The following is a 23628-nucleotide window of genomic DNA, read 5'->3' on the forward strand; positions in this document are numbered from 1 at the left end:
TATAAATAAGGCTGCTATGAACATGGTGGTGCATGTGTCCTTATTACATGTTGGAGCATCTTCTGGGTGTATGTCCAGGACTGGTATAGGTGGGTCCTCTGGTAGTACTATGTTCAATTTCCAGAGGAACTGCTAAACTGATTTCCAAAATCGTTGTGCCAGCTTGCAATTCAACCAGCAATGAAGGAGTGTTCCTCTTTCTCCACAACCTCTCCAGCATCTGCTGTCAACTGAGTTTTTTATCCTAGCCATTGTGACTGGTGTGAGGTGGAATTTCATGGTTGTTTTGATTTGCATTTTCATAATGACTAAGAATGTTGAACATTTCTTTAGGTGCTTCTCAGCCATTCGATATTCCTCATTTGAGAATTCTTTGTTTAGGTCTGTAATCCTTTTTTAATAGGGTTATTTGGTTCTCTGGAGTCTACCTTCTTGAGTTCTTTGTATATATTGGATATTAGACCTTTATCAGATACAGGATTGGTAAAGATCTTTTCCCAATTTGTTGGTTGCCGTTTTATCCTATTGACAGTGTCTTTTGCCTTACAGAAGTTTTGCAACTTTATGAGGTCCCATTTGTCAATTCTTGATCTTAGAGCAGAAGCTATTGGTGTTCTCTTCAGGAAATTTTCCCCTGTGCCTATGTGCTTGAGGCTCTTCCCTACTTTCTTTTCTATTAGTTTCAGTGTATCTGGTTTTATGTGGAGGTCCTTGATCCACTTGGCCTTGAGCTTTGTACAAGGAGATAAGAATGGACCAATTTGCCTTCTTCTACATGCTAACCTCCTGGTGAACCAGCAGCATTTGTTGAAAATGCTGTCTTTTTTCCACTGGATGGTTTTAGCCCCTTTGTCAAAGATCAAATGACCATAGGTGTATGGGTTAGTTTCCGGGTCTTCAATTCAATTCCATTGATCTACTTGCCTGGCAGTGTACCAATACCATGCAGTATTTATCACAATTGCTCTGTAGTAGAGCTTAAGGTCCAGGATGGTGATTCCACCAAAGGTTCCTTTATTGTTGAGAATAGTTTTGGCTATCCTGGGTTTTTTGTTATTCCAGATGAATTTGCAAATTGCTCTTTCTAAGTCTGTGAAGAATTGAGTTGGAATTTTGATGGGGATTGCATTGAATCTGTAGATTGCTTTTGGCAAGATGACCATTTCTACTATATTAATCCTGCCAATCCACAAGCATGGGAGAGCTTTCCATCCTCTGAGATCTTCTTAAATTTCCTTCTTCAGAGACTTGAAGTTCTTGTCAAGTCTCTGGATTTCCATATATTGAACCATCCCTGCATCTCTGGGATGAAGCCTACTTGATCATGTTGGATGATTGTATTGATGTGCTCTTTGATTCAGTTTGCAAGAATTTTATTGAGTATGTTTGCATTGATATTCATAAGGGAAATTGGTCTGAAGTTTTCTTTCTTTGTTAAGTCTTTGTGTGGTTTAGATATAAGAGTAATTGTGGCTTCATAGAACGAACTGGGTAGAGTACCTTTTGTTTCTAGTTTGTGGAATAGGAGTATTGGTATTAGGTCTTCTTTGAAGGTCTGACAAAACTCTGCACTAAACCCCTCTGGTCCTGGGCTTTTTTTGGTTTGGAGACTATTAATGACTGTTTCTATTTCATTAGCAGATATGGGACTATTTAGATCTTTGATCTGATATTGACTTAACTTTGGTACCTGATATCTGGTTAGAAAAATTGTCCATTTCATCCAGGTTTTCCAGTTTTGTTGAGTATAGTCTTTTGTATATCAGGATCTCCTGATTTTTTTGGATTTCCTCAGTGTCTGTTGTTATGTCTACCTTTTCATTTCTGATCTTGTTAATTAAGATACTGTTTCTGTGCCCTTTGGTTAGTCTGGCTAAAGGTTTATCTATTTTATTGATTTTCTCAAAGAATTAGTTCCTTGTTTGGTTGATTCATTGTATAGTTCTTTTTGTTTCTATTTGACTGACTTCAGCCATGAGTTTGATTATTTCCTGCCTTTGACTCCTCTTGGGTGAATGTGCTTCTTTTTGTTCTAGAGCTTTCAGATGTGCTGTCAAATTGCTGGTGTATGCTCTCTCCAGTTTCTTTTTGAAGGCACTTAAAGCTATTAGTTTTCCTCTTAGGACTGCTTTCATTGTGTCCCATAAGTTTGGGTATATTGTGGTTTCATTTTCATTAAACTCTAGAAAGCCTTTAACTTCTTTCTTTATTTCTTCCTTGACCAAGTTTTCATTGAGTACAGTGTTGTTAAGCTTCCACGTGTATGTGGGCATTCTATTGTTTACATGTTCCTGAGGAGCAGCCTTAGTCCATGGTGATCTGATAGGATGCAAGGAATTATTTCAATCTTCTGTATCTGTAGAGGCCTGATTTGTGACCAATTATATGGTCAATTTTTGGAAAAGGTACCATGAGGTGCTGAGAAGAAGGTATATCCTTTTGTTTTAGGATAAAAAGTTCTATAGATATCTGTTAAATTCATCTGTTTCATAACTTCTGTTAGTCTCACTGTGTCTTTATTTAGTTTCTTTTTCCATGATCTATCCATTGCAGAGAGTGGGGTGTTGAAATCTTCCACTATTATTGTGTGCAGTACAATGTGTGCTTTGAGCTTTAGTAAAGTTTCTTTTATGAATTTAGATGCCCTTTGATTTGGAGCATAGAGGTTCAGAATTGAGAGTTCATCTTGGTAGATCATAACTTTGATGAGTATGAAGTTCCCCTCCTTATCTTTTTTGATTATTTTAGGGTGAAAGTAGATTTTATTCGATATTAGAATGGCTACTGCAGTTTTTTTCTTGGGACCATTGGCTTGGAAAATTGTTTTCCAGCCTTTTATTCTGAGGTAGTGTCTGTCTTTGTCACTGAGGTGGATTTCCTGTAGGCAACAAAATGTTGGGTCCTATTTACATACCCAATCTGATAGTCTTTGTCTTTTTATTGGGGAATTGAATCCATTGATATTAATAAATATTAAGGAAAAGTAATTGCTGCTTCCTGTTATTTTTGTTTCTCGAATTCCATTCATGTGGCTATCTTCTTTTATTTTTATTGGAAGATTACTTTTTTGCTTTTTTCAGGGATGTAGTTCCCCTACTTGTGTTGGAGTTTTCCATTTATTACCCTTTGAAAGGCTGGATTTGTAGAAATATATTATGTAAATTTGGTTTTGTCATAGAATACTTTGGTTTCTTCATCTATGGTGATTGAGAATTTTGTTGGGTATAGTAGTCTGGGATGGCATTTGTGTTCTCTTAGGTATGACATCAACCCAGGATCTTCTGGCTGTCATAGTCTCTGGCAAGAAGTCTGGTGTAAATCTGATAGTTCTGCCTTTCTATGTTAATTGACCATTTCCCCTCACTACTTTTAATATTCTTTTTTTGTTTTGTGCCTTTGACTATTATGTAGTGGGAGAAATTTATTTTCTGGCCCAGTCTATTTGGAGTTCTATAGGCTTTTTGTATGTTCATGGGTATCTCTTTCTTTAGGTTAGGGAAGTTTTCTTCTATAATTTTGTTGAAGATATTTACTGGCCCTTTAAGTTGGAGGTCTTCACTCTCTTCTATACCTGTTATCCTTAGGTTTGTTTGCTCATCTCATTGTGTCCTAGATTTCCTGGATGTTTTGGTTTATGAACTTTTACATTTTGTGTTTTCTTTGACTATTCTGTCAATGTTTTCTATGGTATCTTCTGCCCCTGAGATTCTCTCTTCTATCTCTTGTATTCTGTTGGTGATGCTTGCATCTATGGTTCCTGACTTCTTTCCTAGGATTTCTATCTCCAGAGTTGTCTCTCTTTGTGACTTCTTAACTTTCTACTTCCATTTTTAGGCCCTGGATAGTTTTGTTCAATTCCTTTACCTGTTTGTGCTTTCCTGTAAATCTCTAAGGGATTTTTGTGTTACCTCTTTAAGGCCTTGTACTTCTTTACCTTTATTCTCCTGTATTTCTTTAAGAGAGTTATTCATGTCCTTCTTAAATTCTTCTATCATCATTGTGAGGTATGATTTTAGATCCAAGTCTTGATTTTCTGGTGTTTTGGGATATCCTGGACTTGCTGTGGTGGGAGTAGTAGGTTCTGATGAAACTAAGTAGTCTTGGTTTCTGTTGGTAAGATCCTTGTGTTTGCCTTTGCCATCTGTTGATCTTTGGTGGTAGATGTCCTTGCTGTCTCTGGCTGGAGCTTGTTCCTCCTGTGGGTCTGTAAGCCTGTGTCACACTTCTGGGATATCAGCTCTCCTCTTGGTAAACCCCAGGCACAGATGGCTGTGGATCAGTCTTCCCTCCTGAGTCCTGGCATCGCAGCCCACCCTGGAGACAGGCTCTCCAGTTTTGCGAAAGGTTCAGAGAGGGCTGTGCATCTGTTTTCCCTTCTAGGTGTAGTCTGAGGTAGAAAGGATTCTGTCCCAGCTGCCCTGCCACTTGTGAGGAGGCCTGTGCCTCCCTACTGGTCCTGCCTTAGAAAGTTACAAGAGAGAAAATGGAGGATCTTACCCAAGTCCCCGGGTTAGAGTACTCCCTGGAGGCAAGCTCTCAGCTTGCTGGGAAGGGGCAGAGGGCTGAGGATCCACCACTCAAGTCAGTCCTAGGTGTAGACCCTGAAAATTTTTTTTTACCCAAAAGCAGCCTATGTTTTTCCAGTACATTTCGAAGAACTCCTAATAATCATTGCTTGAGAAGAAATTTAGATAACCGTCTTTTTAGTTTTGCTTTCTATGATAATCATATTGATGCCTGCTGGAATAGTCACCTAACTTCACCAACATTTTATTATATAACATTTAGGTCCTTCTTTGTATGCATAATTAAATATAAAGTCATTATTCATTATTCATGAGATTTTATTAAAGATAATGACTTTTTAATGGTTCTTTAAAAGCCACAGAAATGTTTATTTAACATCATATGCATTTTTAATTTCATTGACTGTAACTTTTTGAAACTATTTTTGTAACTATTTTGTAACTATTGTGTTAAATGACACTCCTTATTTGAGTCCATTTTAGTTGAAAACATTGTCAGTAGCTATGGCATTTTTCTTCCTTATTCCACAGAGCTAGATGCTTAGATAGTATAAGTATACTTAGATAGTATAAGTCTGACTATTTTGATTTAGTCTCTTGGTAGAAATACCAGTTCTTTTATATTTTCTTTATATCTATTTAGTATGTCATTTAGTATGTTATTTATTATCTGATAATAATTATATACCTATATACATATGACATTCAAGATTAAATAGGAAAACCCCTCAAGATTTGGTTGCTGTCTCTTTTACCTGAAACACTCTCCTTCCAAGCCCTCAGCTGTCTTGCCTTACCGTTACCACCCAAATCTCAGTTTCATATGACCTGGTCATAAAGAATTTGATAATACAGAGTTCAGGAACTCCTTCTTGGTGCTCACTCATTATTTTATATCATTTTTATAAACTTTTTTATTCCATTTATAGTACTTATCAATACCTTAATATTTCATGGCCGTTTCTCCCTCTATTCACATTGAAAGGCAAGCTCCATGAGACAATATACTTGTTTCTTTGACAGAATCTCTAGGGAACAGAGCAGATACCTCTTCAGTCGCTTACCCACTGCACATCTACTGAATGAATGCTTGGTAGCAAATGAACTGCATCCCTTCTCTTTAAAGTCAGGCAGATTATAAGTCATATCATTGTTGAAAGTAGAATAGAATTAGCAGGCAAAGTCAAGATTGTGATGACTCACAGTGATCTAGAACTTCTAGGCTGATGGAGGGAAGACCCTTTAAAGCACCAAATCTCTTTGGCCTTTGCTTTCTAGTATGACTACTGAAAAACACCATTTTATAACATTTAAGCCCTCCTTGGGCTGCAAGGTAGTTTTGTTTTGTTTTGTTTTGTTTTTGTTTCTTTTTAGTACACAAGAACAAGCCATTATTTGTTATCCTAAATCACCAACCCTGAAATTCTGTTTAGTAATTATTATCTGCTCAATAATTGTTATAAACTAGGATATTTAAGAAATACTTTTGATGCTTAAGTAAAAACATCACCTGTGGTAGGGGGTTTAATCAAACGTTTATTAAAAAAATAAAAACCCGAACAACTTTTTTTGAGAGCAAGTATTGCTGATGCCATCTCTATATTTGGCATGTACTAATATTGAAATTGTAACTTATAAAGTGGAAAGGCCTTTTCTATAAATACATCAGAGAATTAAATGAGAATCCCTGTCACAATGTCATGTACAAAAGCATTTTTGTTTGTTCTATATAAAGGAGATGTGAAGCAAAGCACAGAGAGCAAAAAGTCATGTCCCGTATGTGAAGTGTGTTCCTTAATAAATACCATGTCACGAACTGTCATGTATTAAGTCTACTTCTAAATATAACATTCAGTTCCTTTGTGAGTTCAGTGACTTGTGATCTTTTCAAAGTGTAACTGTCTCACACCTTTTGATGTTTGTAACCCTCTCTTTAGTCCTATAAAATTTATTTACATACATTTTTAAGAAAAATCAATTAGTGGATTTAATTTTTATTTGATTGTTTATATTTAATTTGGTTTCATCATTGGATTGTTATTACAGACCCATTGGGAAGTACTAAATTGTGGTGCATGTGTCTTTTCCCACAAATATTGGTTCATCTGCCATCTGTAACACTGTGCAGAACACAGAGGGTGAGAAAAAGAATGACAGGAACCCTACTTTTGGTAAAGCTAGAATCATATCCTTTACTTATTTAATAAAGAAGGGAAACTTTACATGTGACTGCTTGCCAACTGGAAAGAAAAAATTATTTAAATATAATAAACTAACTTCATTTTGAAATAAACAATTTCTATGTAGAAAGTCTAAATATGTGTGATTTTAAAGGCTGTAGATTAAATTTTCTTGTTATCACTCTTTTTTGTTGTTTACTGGACAAAAATACATTTTGCAATAATTATATGACTCAGTCTCTATATACATAGTAAGTTTTAAACTATACATAGATGTAAGCTATTATCAGTATACTAACTAAGATATTACCATGTGGCAGATGGATGAGACATAAAGCAAAGAATCAAACTCCACTAAAAGTTTTTTATATCATTGTGAAATCTTATAACTCTCCACATTGAAAGTTGTATAGTCTGTCTTACCCAGAAAGTTCACTTTGAAGTTTAAAAAGCCAATCCCCTTATCTCTTTAATTTGAAGAACTAGAGGCAGTTAAAAACCTACTAAGAAGAACTAAAGAACTTAATTTTGGAAGTACCATAGAGATGTTCATCTTTAGTCTTTGGACTCAAGACAACATTTATGTCTTATTTCATTGACTATTATACTTTTGGTTTTCTGGAGAACTTGTTACAAAAACCTCAATTTAAAGTTCATCCTGATTTAAATCTGCATTTCCAAATGCATCTCTGTATCTTCCTTCCATTTCTGTGGACTAATTTTACATATTTCTGATAGGACCATTTTAAATCCAGTCCAGAATCAAGAACACTATGATATCTAAGATATTTCAAAAATATATGATCAACATGCCTAATACAGAAAACATTGATCTCTAAAGATGAAAGGAAGAGATGTCTCTAATGATTTCAATATGGTAAGTGAGGATAAAGGAATATTTTAAATGTGATTGTCATACGAAAAGGACCGTAGAAGGAATAATAAATTTATCATATATAAATAAAATATAAAACCTAGGACAAAGACATTCCAACGAGATATTTATGAAAATACATGAAAATGACACTTCGGATATTATGAACTTGTTACTAGGGAAATTGAAGTTTTCTCTTCGGGGTCTCAGGCTCATAAATGAAAGAATTTAACAGCAATCTCTGAAGGAGCTTGAGGATACTTTTATTAAAGTTTAAGAGATAAATTACAGGTAAAGCAAGCTGTAAATCTTTATGGCTGTCTGAAGAAGAGAGATGAAGATGACACAGAGATGGAGACCAAGACAGATACAGGGAGACAGATAGAGAAAGAGACATAGACAGATAGAAAGACTTACCTTGTGGCAAAAGGTATTAGCATCAGAGAAGAAAAAGCCCAAAATGCCAAAGGAAGACTGGCCAGCATCCGTAAGAAGAAAAGGCGTGCCTTCCTGAGTTAGAACACAAGAAGGTGAAATACCTCTCAGGGCCTCATGGTAGAGCCACAGTGAGTACACAGAGGGTAGGGTTCTGTGATGGGGAGAATGCATTGTCTCTCAAAAGGAAAAAGTATTCTTCCTATCTCTTCACTGTGGTTTTCAGTGAATCACACGGTCAGAAGTAAGTTCCATTCATCCAATCAGGAAATAATTTCCCTTTAACATGGTTCAATAGAGCCCTCCTGAAAGCAACTGATACATCCTCGGTACTCCCAGTGTGGTAACCCTAATGTCATTTATGAGATAGACAGGGAGATTAAGTATAATCCAATTCTAAAGTAAAAATTCAGAGATTTAGTCTCAAAACTGTTTAGAAGAAGGAAGTGGTGTCTACAGGGGACTTGCGGGGACAGCCTCCTGTGGAGCCTACAAGCGAAGGAACTCTTTTAGAAAAAGACAAGAAAGTATATTTCCTTTTTAATATTCTCAGACAAGAACCAAGGACATTCATAGAAGTGCTATTTTCCAGGTCCAGCTGTTAGCTATCTAGTTTCTATATTCTATTCTTATCACTTACTCTATGAAGGATAACTAGTATAAAATAAATATTTGCCTAGGTACAAAGCTACATGTAAAGAGATGTCCACATTCATTGTTGCAGCCAAACTAGCCATCTATAAGTATATAGTGTAAACAACTCATAGTTTATAGAGCAGTGGTTCTCAACCTTCCTAATGCTGCAACCCTTTAATAGAGTTCCTCATGTTGTATTGATCATAAACCATAAAATTTTTTTTGCTACTTCATACCTGTAATTTTGCTGCTGTTATTAATAGTAATGTAAATAGTTTTGGAGATAGAGGTTTGTCAAAAAGGTTGCATCTCCGCAGGTTGAGAACCACTGTTCTAAGTGTGCAATATTTTCATGGAAAAAAATTCTCCTTGCAATTTAAGAAGTATAATGTATTAAAATGAATTCCATTAAATGAATTAACACATTGATGCTATTTATTACCCAGACCAAAATACTGAAATTGTGACAAAAATATCAATGGAAGATTCCCTTTTTGGGTCACAGTTTCAGAGGGTTCTCTTCTTGGTGACTTGGTTCTGCAGCTCAGAGATATTATGAATCCATATGTAGAAGAGATGGTTTAGAGAAATGGAAACCTCAGGGCATATAAGTAGCAAAGAAGGGAAGGCAAGCACTATAAGAGCCTACTTTCTGTCATCTGTAACCTACTAGTTCCTTCAAATAAGTCTCTTCTAAAATTTCCAGAACATTCCCAAACCAAGGACAGTGGGGACATGTTATATTCACACTATAACATATAGAGAGAGTAATGTTTCATCTCATAGGGAAATTGAACCTCCTGCAGTCCTGACTAAGGATCTAATATTCCATGAATTATATATTTATCTGTTTCCACAGTATTTTTGTTATTCTTCTGTCATACTTTTGACCCCCAAAAGAAGAATGAATTCTTGAAATGTGACTTTACTCTGGTCTTTATCTAAGAAGGCTGTTTCTTTGTACTAAGCTGATACTTTAAAGTTTCCAAATATTTTCTGGCTGGCATGCTGGGTGATTGGTCCATTGAAATGTGTTTCCACAGTCTTCTTTTGCAGTTCTCCATTGCTTCACATCATTTTAAATGTTTGTCTGAATTGAACTATATTTGCCATCTGCTGTTCCAGGCTCTCAAATGATCTGAAACCTTTGAATTTTGTTAAATCATTCCTCATTATTGCTTTTTTAGTAGTTTCTATAAAGTCTATCCTTCTCCCTTCACCCCATTTCCTTCTGTCTGCCATTTACATATGCTCTTGTCCCTGAGGAAGGAAGTAAACAAGCAATCAGTTTCAAATGCATACTCCCTAGTCAAATGGTAGCTGATCTATTTTGAAATCAACTTTATTACTTTGCCTCTCTTTCATGGTCGTTGTTTTCTTAAGTGTATTCATTTAGTGCTGACGTACAACCAATCAATGGCATCTCAGGACCTTTAGTGTATTTAGATCTTTTGATGTTGCTGTTTTATAAGGCCTTTCCTTCTATAGTACTAAAGATTTACTTTCCACCTCATTTATTTTATTACTTTAAGTTTTTCTACTTAGTGTTAAAAAGATACTTCAATATTTAGTGTACGTGAAGAGATCCAAAGAAACAGAGGCTGGAGAGGTAGCGAAGTAGTTAACAGTCCATTTGACTTTTGGAAAAGGCCCAGGTTCTGTTCCTATCACACATGTCAGGTGCATAAGACCACTCTAAAAATAAAACAATAAAAAAAATCTTTTCTCACTGAAACTTTGGAGGGCCATTGAAGAATTATTTACTCCTCTCTCACTTTCATATTATCATAGGCAATACCCAGTGTTTTCTCATAATCTGTTGTATCTAGAGGTGGTAACATATTTAAAGTCTCACATAGGTGGAAGTAGTTTAAAGAAAGAAAGGGCAACATACCACTTATGTCCTATATAAACAATATTCCAGCTTTTATATAAGCTTTTATATTGACTATAACATAAGCTTTTATAATGGCTATAATATAAGCTTTTATAATATAAGCTATTATATTTTCTTTTATAATACTTTTATAATATAAGCTATTATAGTTGTTTGATTCTCCATTTGTGTATCTGTCTTTCAGTTATCAATCATGTATAACAAATAAGCACAGGATTATTGGCTTCAACAAAACCAATTTGCTCCAACTTATAATTCTAAGGGTTTGATGGGAACAGACAAGCTACTTTGCTCTTTCAAGGCAACATTAATCAGAACACTCATGAAGTTGCAGTCATCTACAGTGCTGGAGCAACACTCTACAGGGAGATCCCATTCACAGATCTACTGGGTTGAGAGGACTGGTTGAGGTGATCTTATTCGCCAGAAGAATTGTTAGAGAGACAGGTATGCCAGCAACCTAACAAAGGGTAAAGAAAATCCTCCAGGTCTGTCAGGAAATAGGTCAGAAACCAGAACAATATAGTTTGCTCTACATCAAAGGATTAAAGGAAGATCCACAAAAGATCATGACTGTATCCCATCCCACCATAAAAGGTGCATGCATGCCTAGACTTGAGAAGTATTAATGGCTTGAGAACTATATATAATTAATATCCCCTCCATATGTTAAAGGTATTAATTTCTGCAATGAGATTCCCTCAAAGATATTTCCACTCATGGAAGGATTTAGCTCTGACTCAGAGTGTAAGCTCTCATTTAAATTAGGGTGGCTTGTCAGATTCCACAGGCTTTACCCTAAAGGCTTTTGAACTTAAACATGCAAGGTATAGGACTTACTACTAACACTGATCAACATTAAAGAAATCTAATGACAATAGATATGCACAAACAATGGGAATGAGATTCACTAAGAGCTCATAGTAATTTCATAGCTGTAGTTATGAAACAAAATGTTTTTTTTAAATAAATGAGAAAAGGAAAAGTAAATATAAAACAAAACATAATTAACAACATGTGTTTATATTTACCAGCATCACCCAAAATGTAGACTGTCTCTGATTTAATAATCTTCAAACTTCTCTGGTAGTGTTTCTGTGGTCCACGGTTCTCAGCACCATGGACTGTCTAGGCTCTTGGAACCATTCGTAGAGGAAACTTCCATTTCCTGAGAACATGTCCCCCACTTCTATTTAATTAAATATCTTATCTTAGTCTATACCTATAGAAAGCTGAGACTCAATTCTTCCTCTTCAGTTTGAACTGTCTTTTTGTCTTTTGGATTCAAATGCATAACACATCCTTTAGTAAAGTTATCTAAAACTTCATGGGCTTGCGACAAGCATTACGAGGCTCAGTCCTTGACTCTAAAACCTAGTGGTTTAAGATTTGATTATTGCAGCATCCTTCTCCAAGTACTGATGTCTGTATCAGTCAGAATTCACTAACCAAAGCAGATGCATTGTAAACATGAGATGAAAACTTTATTTTAGGTGTTAGGCTTCTCATAATTGTAAGATAATAAAAACAAAGAAAAGGAAAAGATGGAACATTAGAAGAACAACTGGTCAACCTGAATAACCAGACACAGCAATCTGACACAATTAGAAACAGAACTACGAGAAAGTAGCTAGTAAAGATGTTAACTAGAAACTTGTTCTCTGCATATTCATCCAAAACCAGGAGGTGAAAAGCTAACTACTCATGTTCAGGTGTCAACACTCAGGAAAGAATCTCATGATGCAGTGTGGAGGAGAGAAATGTGGGACCTAAATACCTCTATGACTAACTAGGATTAATTACCACAATCTACAGAGAATAATGACTGCCATATCACTTCTAACTCACAAATTTCACACATTTTCTTTTTACATTAGCCAAATTTATCAGAGTACAAGGAAAGAATTCTAAGCAATGGTGCTTACAGTTTTGAGAAGTTGATTGAAGATATTAAAAATCCATCCAACATAGCCAAAACCAAGAAGCATTTGTAGTAGATAATCTTAACTGTAAACATGATTGGATGCTTTGGAGATTAGTGTATTGAGGTTCTGTATATATTGGTCATGGCATTTACATAGACCATTAGGTCATTATGCCTCGGTATCATAAATGGATTAACTCCTTGGTGAAAGAAAATAGGATGTCAGCATTGAGAAATTTTGAAAGGTAGAAGGTAGAAGCTAGTTGGAGAAAGTCAGTCACTGGAGGTTTGTCCTGGAAAGCTGGTTTTTGCCCTAATACTTTCCTATTCACTCTCTTTCATTGTTTGCTGACCAACATGACATGAAAAGCTCACTTCTATCCTCCTATCCTGGATGGACTGGAACCTAGGAAATGAAAGCTAACATTTCCTTTTACTTGTTTCTGACAGGTTTTGATTACAAACTGAAAGAACACTGTTTCCAAAAGCTATAGTGACTTTCAAACAATATAATGGATGCTTCTATATGTGTAGTCCTGTAATTTGTATATTTCAGAAAGATCATTCAATCATAGCTCAAGATCTAGGGTAATAATATAGCATCTATTTAAAGTCTAAATCTGCTATGCTAGGAATATGGCCTTGGGAATGTTGTTTAAATTGCTTTCTAAAAATCTAAGAGTATCCACTTTGTAACTACCAAAAATAAATAACAAAAAAAGCTGGCAAATGATAGGGAGACAAATTTTCTCAGCAATGTTACTATTGATGTTAAATCCTAAATCCCTTGAGTATGTTGGTCTTTTATATGTCTAACATCAGATACTAAAGTACATGGAGGCCTGAAAGAACGTTTCTCCAAGGTGTAACTAGATTCTAACAAGTAAGCACTTGCCAAAATATTGTTGATTTATGCTTAATGATAGATTCAGTCTAGATTTTATTCCTGCCTTGAATCCAAGTCATTCTGCCAAAAGGTATAACAAATATGGGTTAGCAATTGTACAAAATCATCAAATTTGCCTGCAAACCTCCTATATTAGCATTGTGTGTGATTTCTAAAAAGTACTTCATTGATATTGGCTGATATACAGGTCTTTACTCTAAAGATGGTCTGGGTTCTTATGGCCCTTAAAAAAGATGAGCAGAGGCACACATGAAGCAGAAACTATTTATTAGCCTGGTTTGGGGGTTGGGGTTGAGTAGGTGAGAGTTAAACTGTTCAACAACCTACAGCACAGAAAATAAGGCTCTTATATGGCTTAGCACAGGCACAGGCTTTGTAGCTCATTTGCATAATACCAACTTTTCTGGACATGCTCTGTTACATGTAGTTTTACACACAGCTTCGTGCATTACATGCTTCATCAGCATCTTAAATATCTATCCATAGTGTGTGCTGTAGCATTATGAGCCACAGGTTTTCATGTAGACACTCTGGATTGCTTCTACAACTATCTACCCCTGTGTCTAGTCCAGGGAGAGGGTGTGCTCCCAGCCTTTCTCTATGTAGACTTTTATATGCTAATTTTGTAAGACTTTATGAAAGGCCTTCCAGACCTCCTGCTCTGTCCCATTCTGCTTCAAGATCGCATTTCTATAATGTATATGTAAATGGCCCTGCTGCCCATTACAGAGAAAAAAAGGGCAGAAACTGAATTTTTAAACGGTGTTTCACTCAGAGAGCTAGCAATCTAAGAAAACCATGAATTAGCATCCTAATATTCTGTTTTAGGTCACATCACCAGCCAATAGATTTTATAGGGAGGAAACATAAAGGTAGGCATCTTTCCTAAACCTAGACACTGAATCCTCAGGTTACAAACCAAAGCACTGGTTAGTCTCCTATTTCCTAGTATAACACAGGTCTTAAATGCAATCCCAATCTCATGGCTTCCATAAATTCTGGAATGCCTTTTTTTGCCCAATCTTGTTTCATTCATCCCCAACAGCCATTAATCTAGAAAACATTCTCAGAATGCTCTCTACACAATTTTCCAATAAAAGCCTATTCCCCAGAAAAACATGGTTTGGGGTTGTTATTTTATAAAGGAAAGGGGTGAGGAGAACAAGAATTGGAGGCATATTTATGGTCAAATATTTTAAAGAGGCTTCTATAGAAATTCTCAAAATATACTCAAAACAGAAATATAGCATACTGCACTTTCAGCAGATATATTTGGGTACAATATTTAGATGAGATTACCCTACTACATAAGTAGATGCTATTAATAAAAGACTGAAGAGTAGACAGATATTTTCGACAATGGGTTCTTTTCTTCTGCTACCCCTGAGTACAGATGTCTGCAGTTGTTTTTCACTTCTGCTTCATTTTGTACAGGATTCCTAGCTGGCAATGGTATGTTAAGGTAGTAATACCTTCCTCAAGCATATGATTACATTGACAGTAGTTTCAAATGGTGTTCATTTTTAGCCTCACTCCAACAGAAAATAAGATTTCAAGTACATTTTTTTAAATGTGCAACAGACTATTTAAAACCAAAGAGAGCCTGTTACTGTAGTGACGTGAGTATCTAGCCAAGAACAAAGACTTTTGAGCTGTATTTCACTTTACAGAAAGAGAATAGTATTAGTTTCCGAAACTATCTTCCCAGGTGTTTCATTATTAGAGTCTTTACACAGCAACTCTATAACACTATTGAAATCATAGAATGGACTGAAGATCTTTCTATTTGAACTGAGGGCCAGTGCTTCTATTACTGCAGACTATCCAAAAAGATAAAAGGTAAAAATATTTTTACTATTTTGAGAGGTATCTCTACCCTTGGATCATTCTTATTTTATTATTTGTTTTGTGTTGAGAAGTGGTGGGACTCAGATATTAGGGAGTTATTGCTGTGACTCACATAGGAATATCCTGAGAATATCCCAGGCAGAAATACATATTTAAGCAATTTTTAAAACTAGTATGTTTATATTTTTTAAATGACTCATCATATTCTATTGTGTAAATACATATTTAGACTAGTAAATGGTTTTATAAAGCTATGAATTAAAGCCAAATTTAAGTATCGGAGTTAATCTCTCCTGCCAGTTTTCAGTGCCATTTTGAATGAGTAGGGTGAAATTTGACATTGTGAGTGTATAATGATGAAAAATGCAGGGCTACAATAAGAAATAATTCTTTTGATTTCTAGAGCAGAATGGCCTATGAGTTATGTTTTAAATTAATGAATGAGAAGATAGAGAATGATTTGAATCTCATCAGTAGCTATTTTTCTCTTTCTCGGAGACAGCAATGAGCCATTCTCTAAGGGATTTGAACTTCTGTGAGCAAGTCCCTCTAAGCTTCTAAAAGGTCTTAATTTGAAGCTGAACCTTTTAATGATGATTTGTTTCACTTGAAAGAACAAACAAATAAGCAGTTGGACTTCCTGAGAGGTTTTCATTGTAGGAAGACAATTTCTTTCTAAAGCTAAATGAGTTTTTAACATTTGGGAGGGTATGCACATTGTTGAGCATCCTCTTGCCATGAATGATCCCTCTTCCTTCAGCTTTGCAAGCAGCCATGAAAAGAGAGGTTATGTTCCACAGAAAGCAACTTGGATTTAAAAAGAGAGATATGTTGATTTGAGGAAATGTCCTTCTCTAATTATACTCTCCAATACTACATAAAGAAAACAAACTTGTCAGTACAATTCTGTTCAATCTAAGACTACAGCTTGATGTAATAGATTTACTTGTTCCGTCTCTTGAAACACACTTTCTTTTTGCTGCTGTGCATATAAATATATTCTGGGGAAAGACAACATTTCCGGTGATGGTAGAATCATACTATAAGACATATAATGTATGGGTATTAGTGTCCCTGCAGTAAACTTGAAAAGGAAAAGGTATATTATATTAGGTGTCTACTGCTGTGCTATAAAACATGACCAAAGGCTATATGTGAAAGAAATGGTTTATTTTCTCTTATTCTTCTGGATAACCATCTATCATGGTGGGAAGTTAAGGCAGGGACTCAAGGCAGTCCCTAAAGTGAAGAACTAAGACAGAGGCAGTGGAGGAATAAAAGCTGCTTAGTTGCTTGCTTTTCAATGATTATTCAATCTGCTTAATTTCACAACTCAGGAACCCTAGTTTATGGTAGCATTATCCCTAGTGGATTGAGTCCAACCATATTAATCAAGAAGTGCCCCCATAGACTTGCTTATAGGACTGTCTCAAGAAGGCATTGTTAAAATTCTATTTCCCTCTTCCCAAAATACTCTAGGCTGCGTCATGTTTATGACAAAACAAAACAAAAAACAAACAAAAAGAAAATATGGCAGATGCTGACACAGTAGCACAGCTCTCATCTCAAAGGGGAAAAGTGCTTGTTTACTCTTCAGCCAAATATTAATAACCATGTTCCACAAATACAGATTAAGGCTACCCAAAACTCATTGTTCAAATGAGGCAATAATTTCATAAAGTTCTTATAGAAAGAGAACAAAGAAAGTAATAAATCAAGGCATTTCCAAAAAGATACTGGTGTGCTTGCTTCCACCGTACATATATAAAAATTCAAATATTTGTCATAAACATTAAGTAGGTGTTTACAGCCCAGAGGAGCAGCTGTAATTCTCAGTTGCTATCTTCAAGCATTCTTAGGTAGCCTTTTGATTGGTGGAACTGAGGAGTTATTAAGGTAAAACATTTCATGTGGTTTTTTTTAATCTGTTTTTTCAAGATGTTACTTTATCTGTTATTCACAAAATGCTAAGTTAACATATCGAATGGCTACTTAGGAGGCTAATGGTAACCCAAGAAAAACTGAAATTAAACACAAAGCTTTCCACATCATTGACATGTTCATCTGTCAGTCAGCCTTTGCAGATAGAGATGTTTATCCAGGGATTGTCATCCAGAGCTACCATCTCTCAGTTCTTCCAGTGCAGTATCTGATCCATAAGCTTGCCCATTGGTAACCCATCCATGGTGAAGGATGTTTGATGACACTGTGAACTGCAAGGTCATGTTATTTACTGAAAATACCTATTTCTATTTGTGGTTTCACTCAGCCCTTAACACATACCTTTAATCTCTCTTGACTGGAATACAGACATCTGCTAGAATACATCTTTCATTCCCCTCCCCCCCCAAATGAAGGTAAAGTTAGTTTGTAAAAGGAAGTGCCCATGTTTAAAAGTGATATCTAGTTGAGTGGCAAACAATGTGATGAATCAGAGAAAGATTTGACAGAAGAGGATATGCCCAACTCTCATGAGAAGAAAGGAAAGGGAAACTACTTGAGGGAGATAAACAGAGAGGAAGGAGGCATTACCAGGAGAGTTTTACAGAGACATATTTAAAAGAGAACAAGCTAGACATGGGTAATGACAGAAAGATCCAGAGAATGAGAAAGAACCAGAAGATTAGAACCTATTGCCAAACTTAGTATGTGTCTAGGCAAAGCAATTCAGTCCAAGGCTGAGAGAGAACTCAGATTGAATCAGGCAGTTTGGAGAGGAGTTTGAGCTAGAGCAACTTATTTGTACCAACCAGCCAGAGTTCAGAAAGAACCAGAAAGGGTGAGCTTATCCAGAGGCAAGTCTCAGAGGCAGAAAACATTCTATGTCTAGATTAGATTGTACAGAGGTTAGACGCTTCCAGGACTAGGCTTGGGTTAGCAGACTGAGGTAGTAAACCTTGAAGACAATAATTACTATAGGAGAATAGAAATTACATTTACACATCCATTTTTGCTTGTCTCAGGCCTTCAATGCTCTTTAAAGTGAAGACGGATTAGTCAGTCATCCCACAACTAATTTATTCCCATCCCCTAAAAAATCCTGTAGGTTTTTCATGTACCAAAGTAACTCTCCCCATCCTTACATTTCCCAGACAGTAGTGCCTACATCGCACATCGTATACAAAGGGGCAATCTTCACTGACATGTCAATTTTGGAATTAGAATTTCACTTAAACTAATGCTGGCTCCTATGATATTTTTTATTCATAGTAGTAATGCATGCTTTAAGTGAAATTAAAGAAAATGGTAAATTAAAAACTAAAAATTATGCTGATTAAGATGTTCAGAACACTTTAACATTATACATATGCTACTACCTTCTCCTTGTCAGTTGACATTCTAATCTTTTTTATTTTTTTTCCTTCTAGGAGTTTGAGCATAGTTCTTTATGTTGTTTGTATTTTTTTCCTTGAGTGATTTTATTTGGATAATTATTTATGTGCTATAATTATCGATAAGGTTTTTATCTAGAGAGCTGAATATGAATTATTTTTCAACTTCTACTTCCTTTTCTGAAACTTTACATAGATTTTCTTCTGGCTGTTGCATTGCAGTGAATTCATTATTGCCTACATAGCTTGCATTCAGCCTTCTATGGTGCCATCTTTCTAAACTGCTACATACTGTCAACTGTTCTTCCATATTTACCTTATACAACAACTGATTCAGATCAATTCATTAATACAAACGCTCCCCAGTTTCATCTAATCCTGAAAGGGCTCTCTCTGATTTTGTGGCCTAGTCTCCCAACTCCTTTGCTCTGCATGTTATTTCTCCTGAGATTCCATGTCTTTATTTTGCCTTCTGATGACTTTGTTTATCTTAATTACTTAGGATTGCATCTATTTACTGCTGAGTCCTGCTTGGCCTCCAGGGGTGTTGATGCTTGCTAGGTGTAAAGCTTGTTTGCATATTTTACTTTATCTCCCTCCTTCTGGGGAATGTTCACTCTGACAAGGTTAAAGATGCCAGCCGTGATAATCAGAGATAGCAGGAATCTAGAAGGCTAGGGTGTGTTAAAGTCCTTAGCAAAACTGGTAAATGCTGAGACCTTCAGAACAATGTTTTAAGGCTATGGGAAAGAACTCTGAAAATATGAGTTCAAAAATATATAATTTCTCAGCTATGCAAAATAGAAGGATGCAATATAAATTTTATAAGAAGCGTCATGGACATAGAAGAGCACAGGCAAGCTGCACTGTGAACCCAGCTTGTCAGAAAAATGCAAAGGCAGTTGGATGGATACAAAGACAAGCAGATTCCTGAGTTCATGGTCACCCTAGGACAGAGCCCAAGTATGGTAGAAATAGTAATCTCATGGTGGGACCCACCCTACTAGTTTAGTCAGCCCTTAACAAAAACACGCAAATTTCTGAAGTCTTTTTCAGTGTTAAAAATAAATGTGTACTTGCTGTCTCTTTCTAAGAATCAAGGGGTTAGGGTCGTGGGATGCTGATTCATGGGATGAAAAGGGAACCTAGGCTAATACCTTAGATCTTGTGTAAATAAAAGACTGGGCTTTGGATATGCAAGAAATGAGCTATCCAGAGAGGTTTTGGACTAACAAGAAAAACCTGTGTCTCAAGCAGAGTGCGATCTGGAAAGCTGTTTCCAGCAAACTTCAGCAGAACACAGGCCATCTGTTTGTAACCCACTATTTGACTTGGAGTCACTTGTTTCGGTGCTCCCTGACACCCCTTCCTCAGAAATCCACTTTGAGCAGAGGCTGGCCCTTCGAACATTAAATATATTTATACATTAAAGAATAATGCTTGGTGTGTGTGTGTGTGTGCACCTGGGTGTGCATGATGCCTATGAATATGTGTGCGCATGATATGTGAGTGTGCCAGTGTGCCCAGTAGAAGTCAGGAGATGGCCTCAAGTGTCTGGCATTGAAAAAAAAAAAAAACTGGTCAAGGAAGTAAAGAGAATAAAATCTCAGGCCTTGGTGCAGACAGAATGTTCCAGTTATGCCATTCACTTGATCAAAAGACCACCTCTAAGAAAACAGAATTACCTTGAGCCATACTAAAGCTATAGGAAGAATAATTCACTCTTTTCTATTCCATAATCCCTACCTCAGATGGAGTTGCTTGCAGAATCACAGGGCTGGAGTGGGCCAGCCATGTAGTGTTGTAAATATGGCTGAAATTTTTTGTTGTTTTTTGGTTTTTGTTTGGATTGTACAGAAAAGCATAACCTATTCCTTACTTTTTTCTTGTTTCTAAACACGTTTTCCTTAATACTTTGAACACACTACCCAAACATACACACAAAAATGCACATACAACATTTTGTCATTTGCCACAGGCCATGCCCAGCTGTCCTTTCTTGGTTCTCTCTTGAAGGTAAGTTGATGGGGAAGATCATCAACTGGGATGAGATACCTATCTTAAGTCTCAGTCACTATGCTACTGTAGCTGACCTGTCTAAGTTCCTTTTGGGCCAGACGCTGAAGTTTCTGGCATTTAGCACCTCACAGTAAAACAGCAAGGAATTAAGTAAAAGATTAATTGCTAGAGCCTTTTCCCTCTTGTTCTCTGTAGTAAGAGTAAGCCTGCCTTGCTATTTAAAAAAGACCTGTTCTGTTGCATGGTAAGAAGTCTGTCCGCTCCTTCTGCTTTCTCTGCTTTCTCTGCCTTTTTCCTTTTTCCCTCTGCATTCTGCAATTGCTCTCTCAGCTTTTTATGCTGCCTTATAATTTCTAAGTTATTCTCCTCTGCATTCTCCTTATAGCCTTTCCCTCTCCCTCTGGTCTGATGTAAGCCTTTGCTTTGAATGCCTTATTCCCAATGCTATGTCTTTACTTCTAAGTTCTTCAGTTCAGTTCTGCTTTACAAAGTTCATTTTCCTCTCTTTGTCCTCAGCACTCACACATCCTTTCAGAATACATGGTCACATTGTAAAAAGTTCACCACAAGCTTCCACATAAAATCATAAATTGAATAAGGAGTTTACAGCAGAGAATGTTTATATGTGTGTCCATTAAGAGTAATTAAGTATTCATCACTGTGCCAGCTTGGGATTCATAGAGTTAAACACCATATCTTTTGTGACTGAGTTATTAGTAAAGTATTGTATAGATAAACTCAGTCAATATTTTATCTTCTGTCCTTGCACTTCTAGCAAATTGTTAGTTCCCTTTTTATAACCTTTGGTTAATCGTTTTACAACCTCTTGGAATGTACTCTAAGTTGCAGATGCCTGCTTGCTATCTCAGAAGCAATTAAGTCATGACACTTGAAGACTGGCCAAGATTTCAGTGCAGATTTGAAAAGGACTTAATATAAGTCCTTTCTTAATAGGACTTATATTAAGGTCCTAATATAAAAGAGCTTGATAATTATTAATATATTTTAGGAGTTTGTATAGGTTCATCATCAAGCATATTAATAGCAGGAATCTTACCTAAAATGAGATTCTCCTCAGCCTTACCTAAAGGAGTAAATCTGTTATAGATTTTGAACCATGGCAAAACCATCTCAGGAAGATACCTGCAAGTTTTTAGCTTCTCCTTGATGGCTCCTGGCAGTCGTGTGGATGCTTGTCTGACTTGTTTCTGACCTTTAAGCCACTTTACAATGTCACAACCTTTATTTTCTTCTCTTCTCCAGAAAGCTGGGGGTTTTGAGGTTTTGTAGCTTGCCTGCCCTGGTGTTTTTCTCTTGAACTCTAATTTAATGCATCCCTAAGCTTCAGTATAAGTCCCATTTTCCATTTCTGCTGTTTCACTTGCATTTCGCCTTAGATAAGACAAAGTTTCTTTGTACTTTTGCCACTGTGTGTGGCAGGATAGCTGGCCAATGAGCTTCCAGGATCCTCCTGTCTTTGCCTCTCATTTGTCCTTAGGAGCTCTGGATTACAGAAGTGTCTTGAGGAGCCTGCTTTTGAGTGTACTTTAAGGATTTGATAAGTTCTCACAGTTGTACATCAAGTCCTTTATCCACTGAGCCAATAAGCCATGTCTCCAGTGATTTAATTTTTGTTTTATTCTGTACCTGAGTTTCTTGCAATTTTGGGTGTTTGTTGTTTTGCTTTGTTTTCTGTAGATAGGATTTCTTTGTGTACCCTTAGCTGTCATAGAACTAGAGCTATAGATCAGGCTGACCTCCATCTCATAGGCTGCCTCTGCCTCTGGATATCTACATTATAAAAGCTTGGAAATACTTGTCTGGTTTCAGACTCTAGGACAAGGGACTGAGGTGCATATTTTACATAACAAAGCCGACTGAGCCTCCAGGTTCTTCCAGCTTCTCTCAGTCCCTACCTGGCACACCCTGTCCCAATCCTCAACTTCCTAGCTCAAGGGCTGGGTTGCCTTTCCATAAGAGGCTCCTCCCTATATAATTATTAGACACCCCCCCCTTCTCTCCCTCTCCTATCCCCTGCCCTTCCCCAAAGGCAACTTCCCTGGCTTCAGTCCTTGGGGCCAGTGAACTTGCACACCTGATAGTAGCTTCCCAATAAACCTGCCTTAAATATAATCTAATCTTGAATTGGCTCATTTCATCAGTGGAGAAATAACTTATCCATAGTTTTATCTTGAAAATCTGAAGGATTATTTTAAGATATGAAAATTCAGATTAACCTATTTTCCATAATGTTTTACCTATTATTTTTTTAACTATTGGAAAAGAAACTTGTGAATATAAACAAATGTTTTCAATTTTTACCAGAAATCTAAGTCTGTTATAAAAATAACAAATAACAAGGGCAACCACTGTACCATTCTTAGACTCTTTAAGATTGCTGAAAGTTTATCCAGGCTGTTATTAAAATGAGGAACTCAGGCTAAGAGCATTACTAAGAATTTGCTTTGACCACTGATAAATATAAGGATAATAGGACTTGCTTTAACCTTCGTGTTCTTTTATAATAAAAGCTAATAATCGTTTATGCTTATAGTAACATATTTCGTTTGCCATTGTTTGTTGAAGTCCTGGAAAACAAGACAAGTGGGCTTTATGCATGCCAGACAATTGCTACCTACTGCCCACATTTTATGTTTTCATGGTGTATTTTCTTTAAGATTTATTTCTTTATGTAAGTACACTGTTGCTGTTCTCAGATACACCAGAAAAGGGCATCAAATCTCATTAAGGATGGTTGTGAGCTATGATGTGGTTGCTGGGAATTGAAGACAGGACCTCTGGAAGAGCAGTCAGTGCTCTTTTTTTTTTTTTTTTTTTTAGATATTTTCTTTTACATGTAAATTTCTCCTTTCCCAGCTTCCCCTCCAAAAAACAAAGAAACAAGCAAAAACAATAAAAACAAAACCCTGTTGCCTCCCTCCTCCCCATGCCTGCCACCACACCCTCTCCCACTTATTGGCCATGGCATTCCCCTACACTGGGGCTCAGAACCTTCACAGGGCAGAGGTTCTCTCCTCCCATTGATGATT

This window comes from Mastomys coucha, unplaced genomic scaffold, assembly GCF_008632895.1.
Source record: "Mastomys coucha isolate ucsf_1 unplaced genomic scaffold, UCSF_Mcou_1 pScaffold12, whole genome shotgun sequence".
NCBI classification, from domain to species: Eukaryota; Metazoa; Chordata; class Mammalia; order Rodentia; family Muridae; genus Mastomys; species Mastomys coucha.